The sequence below is a fragment of the Poecilia latipinna genome, unplaced genomic scaffold (genome assembly GCF_001443285.1).
Source record: "Poecilia latipinna isolate Pla-1442-1.1 unplaced genomic scaffold, P_latipinna-1.0 Scaffold1949, whole genome shotgun sequence".
NCBI lineage: Eukaryota > Metazoa > Chordata > Actinopteri > Cyprinodontiformes > Poeciliidae > Poecilia > Poecilia latipinna.
Window position 1 is genome coordinate 70,091 of NW_015114565.1, and position 4,507 is coordinate 74,597.

At 41.7% G+C, this 4,507-nt stretch overlaps 1 long non-coding RNA gene across 1 annotated transcript; it reads right to left on the reverse strand.

Annotated features, from left to right (window-relative positions):
- Nucleotides 1-3,481: 3,481 nt before the first annotated feature.
- On the reverse strand, nt 3,482-4,501 carry LOC106935329 (uncharacterized). The gene is made up of 2 exons (XR_001421879.1): nt 4,377-4,501; nt 3,482-4,251 (listed from the first exon to the last, which is right to left on the reverse strand). It is a non-coding gene; the product is annotated as an uncharacterized LOC106935329 (long non-coding RNA).
- Nucleotides 4,502-4,507: the final 6 nt, after the last annotated feature.

Sequence of the window (4,507 nt, forward strand, 5' to 3'; positions counted from 1 at the left end):
ATCACAAAATTCATCCCTAATATTAAAGGGGAAGACAGGTTATGGATGATGGCAAAGCATTGATAAAAGCGCTTGTTCATAAAGCCAATACTCATCCAAGCCACACCATCTGGAAGGCAAGGAGCGTTGTCCGCTAGGCTCACTGGTGGCCCCTGCCACTGACGTATTTTTTGTGGACAAATCCTATTTACTTTAATGAGATCCGCACGTACAGCCGAAAGTGAAGCGCCTGTGTCCAGAATCGCCTCGATGCAGGTTCCATTAAAGTTCAGCTTCGTCTCAAATGGAGTGTTCCAGGTAGCAGTAGAATCATTGTCCTCCACATGACTAAGAATGTGGAATTCATTTGTAGAAAGGTGAGGCTCAGTCAACATCTGGAGGGAGGATTGCCTCGACAAAATATCCTCCCCTCCTTGAAGTTTCCCGATGGCCTTTGGGGTACTGCATCTACAGGTGGGCTGAAGCTTCCATTATCTGTTTCAGCTTCAGGTGTGTCCAGAGAAGTAGTGGGAGTGACAACATTATGGAACCAAGCTGACACGTGCTGTTGAATATGGTCCTGATTACAAGCAGGACACGTTTTCCATGTATATCCGGGGCTTGAGCACTTATAACAGCGTAGCTCAGCCCTCTGCGCCCTGTTCGGACACCAATTGTGACGGTGCGGCAAGAGGTTGGAGAAGGAGTTAGCAGCGGTGGTTAGCCGCTCTAACCCAAAACAGCAGGACGCACTTAAGTATTCTACACTTTCAATTTATTTAACTTCGTCCATGTAAAGGCAGATCTCCACGGTACTAAACATTATATTTTCATACATGAGAAAAGTAACGATAGTTTACCGCTCTGCACCTCATCATCACCTATGTTCTCTTCTACAACAAAGTGGAAGACTAGTTCTTCTGTACATTAGTACAATAAAGGAAAAGGGGAATAGGCGCCCCCTTGTGGTGATACCTACTCATCTTTAGGAACCAAACAGTATAATGACTGTTACACTGTCCGCCCTCCAACGCCGTCTCTGCGCCCAAATCCACCGCCTACTGACAAGCCTCGGACCCCCAGGAAACCCCTCCTGGCTCAGACTCTTCAACCTGAAAGTAAGCAAACAAACCGTTCCGCCTCTGCAAGATCCTTGGTTCCCTGAACTCACCATCTATGTCTTCCTTAGAAAACCAGAGCTCTAGGCTGACGCCCGCCAGAATCCAAGCCCTGCAGTTGTTCGTTCTCTGTTTAATAAATTCTTTAATTCATTATCTGTCTCCGGAGTGTGTTCTTCATGTGGGTTAGGGAACCTGGTACAAACATGACAGGCTCCTCTCAGTATCACAGACGACTGATGAAGTTTCTCACTTCCATACTTCTGCCACATCTATTAATACAGTCACGTATTTTCAAGTAGCACCACAATAACTGTTCTTCATTTGCATAACAAATATGTGTATAATAATTTTCCGTCAAGTACATTGACCTTTAAGTCATTAATATCTATTCAATTACTCTTTTATATGACACAATTTACAAAATGTGAATCATAGCTGAATTGGTTTTGTGTTGCCCTGCAACAGACTGGTGACCTGTCCAGGGTGTACCCTGCCTCTCCCCTGGAAAATTAGCTGGAGATAGGCACCAGGAACCCTCCCGACCCCACTAGGGACAAGGGTGTACAGAAAATAGATGGATGTCTGAATCCAACAGTCACAAGCTCTCCCTTAGAGAAACAATGTAAATGACAGGATGCTGATAGTTGACATCCAGAGTTTGACCTCACACAAATTTCTTCTGCTTTTTCTTTTTTGTCACCCTTAAATGTTTCAAAAAATCAAACATATTTCAATATTGGATAAAGATGATTTGAGTAAATACAAAGATCAGATCTAAAATAATTTAAAGGGAGAAAGACTAACCAAACCACACTGACCCTGTGTGTAAAAAGTAGTCACCCCCTGATCCTAACAGCTGGTTGTCATTACCCTTTGAGAAAACCTGAAGTCATTTTGGCGCACGCTTGGAAGTCTCCCATGGAGGCCATTGTTGCCCAGCCTCTCTTTCTTATTGGTGAACCATGACCTCTGACCTTAAGTGATGCCTGCAGAGCTTTAGAAGTTGCTCTGGGTTCTTTTGTGATTTTGAGGATCAGTCCTCTTTGTGTTTTTGGAGTAATTTTGAATAATTTGGGAAAGTTCTGCTCTCTTCCATGTTTCTTTGATTTGTGGACAATGGCTTCATAACCATTTCCAGACTGAAAGATCTCAGTGGCTTTGTATCTCATCAGTTCTGAGACTTTGTCAGACAGCAGCATTGTGTTGCTTTGTGAGATCTTCTAGTGCAGTGGTCCCCAACCCGCGGACCAACTGGTACCGGGCTGCGCAATTAATAATTCCGTTTTATGTATTATTTGAGTCTGGAGGATTTTTTATTTTGAAAATCCTTTAACCGGATTCTCGGTTACTTGCGCGACAACACTGAGCCCACAAGCAGCAAAATGAGTAAGAAACGGATCAGATGTCTTTGGAAAGTTTCTTTGCAAAGGGGAAAAGGCCCAGAGAAGAGACAGGAGGATGGATTTATCCCGGACCGGTAGGTGAGTCCCACATTACAAGCCCGCTCTGCGTAACATGCAGCGACCGGCTGCTAATGAGACAAAGAAGCTTCAAACTGCTTCGCCACGTAGAGACCAAGCAGGATGTGGATATGAGCAACACTTCGGGTGTTATTGTCTCCCATCACTCCCAGATGGGACCGTCTTGTTGCAGAGAAACAAGCTCAGGGCTCCCGTTAGTCATTATCGTGAGTTAAAATTTTCACGAAAGTAAAATACTCGTTTTTGTGGCGCATCTGTATCTTATTTTGAAGGGATATGTAAACGTTACCATAGTCAGAGCGTTTGGGCAGTGATCGAGAGGAGATGAGTAGAGCTTGTGAGTCTTAGGTCTGGTTTAGACGGCAAGATTTAAGGATTGTCGGCCGATTCTCCAAACCTCTGTGACAACAGAGCTGATAAAAGTACAACAGGTTCGATCGGTTCATGTTCAGCCACAAGGCAGGAGGCGGGAGGTGTTAACGACTCTACTTAGCATACGAATAGCCTAGCATATGCAAAGGCGCTTCAGCAGACCCACGTGGATTCTCAGTCATTGGATGAAAAACAATGACATCACAGTTCATCATTGACATGTGATTGGTTGGTTGATGTGTGCCCATTGGATAGCACTTATGACTTTATAAATAAACCCCGCCCCAATCATTAATATTTTTAATGCTGTATTTTACAAAATCTATATAAAAATAAACGCTGTATTGTATAAGCATTTGATATTGCTTATATGCAACATGTTCATATATGAGGAACATAATTGAGGCACAGAATTTTTTTTCTTTCATTTGTTTTTTTGTTTTTTTTTACTGTTTGCACACAAAATAAGACATAAATGCTTGTTCATCTCTGGACCATCTGGCAGTGTTTTTTTTGTCCAAACATGATCAAACATTATGCTGCGTTCAGGACAGGCCCAACATCTCTCCTGTAGCGTGGACCTGACGTCTCTTCCTGTAATGCAGTCCTGATGTCACTGAGGTCCTGGTTGGAGGAACTTGGGGTCCATCCTGACACCGCCTCATAGCTGCCATCTTCCCAGAATGCCACCTCCTCTGCTGCCAGTACTCTCTGCCTTCCTCCATCAGCTGTTAATACAGACAGACAATTATTATGAGCTACAGTGAAAATGTTTGGCAACTTCCAGCTTAGTATGCACACATAAGACATTAAAACAAAAAAACAAAAAAACACATTAATACATTCTTACAAAAAATAAAAACTTTAATGAAAAAGAAAACACTTGGAAACAATTGGAAGAAAAAATAATTAAAAGCAGTTGGAAATGAATAGTAAAACATAGTTCAACAAACTCTGACGCAGATAATTTGCTTTGATGGATTTTAATAAATCACAGTAGTTTAATCATTCAAGGAATTGTGACATCTCTAGATTAGTAATAAATCTTACCTGCTTCTTTCTTTAGCTACATCCGGAAGACTGGCAGTAGGTCCTGGATGCAGCTGGAAAACATTTTTGTGCATTGTCAATACATAGCATAATTACATTATGTACATAAACAATATTGAAGCATAAAATATCATCAACATTCTAAAATAGTAGATACTCACACACAGTTGCATCTCTGTCCTCAACACGGACATAAGAATGTTCCTGTAGAGTCTGATTGACACAATGTGACTCCCATTCTGTGGAGTCTGTGGAAATAAATGTAAAATTAAAAAAATATTGTAGCAAATATATTGCTTTTATAAGTTAAAATTATTCTCAACCAGCCATTGTACAATTGGGAATCAACACAGTGACTGTACATAATACATACCGGCTTCATGGCTCCGTCCTCATATCCGTCTGCCATGTTCTCGATCTCTACTGCTTACCACACTCTGCCTTGCTGTACTGCGTTATAACAAAATAAATAAAATAACCGGAAGATCAGTTTTCCTTACAAAT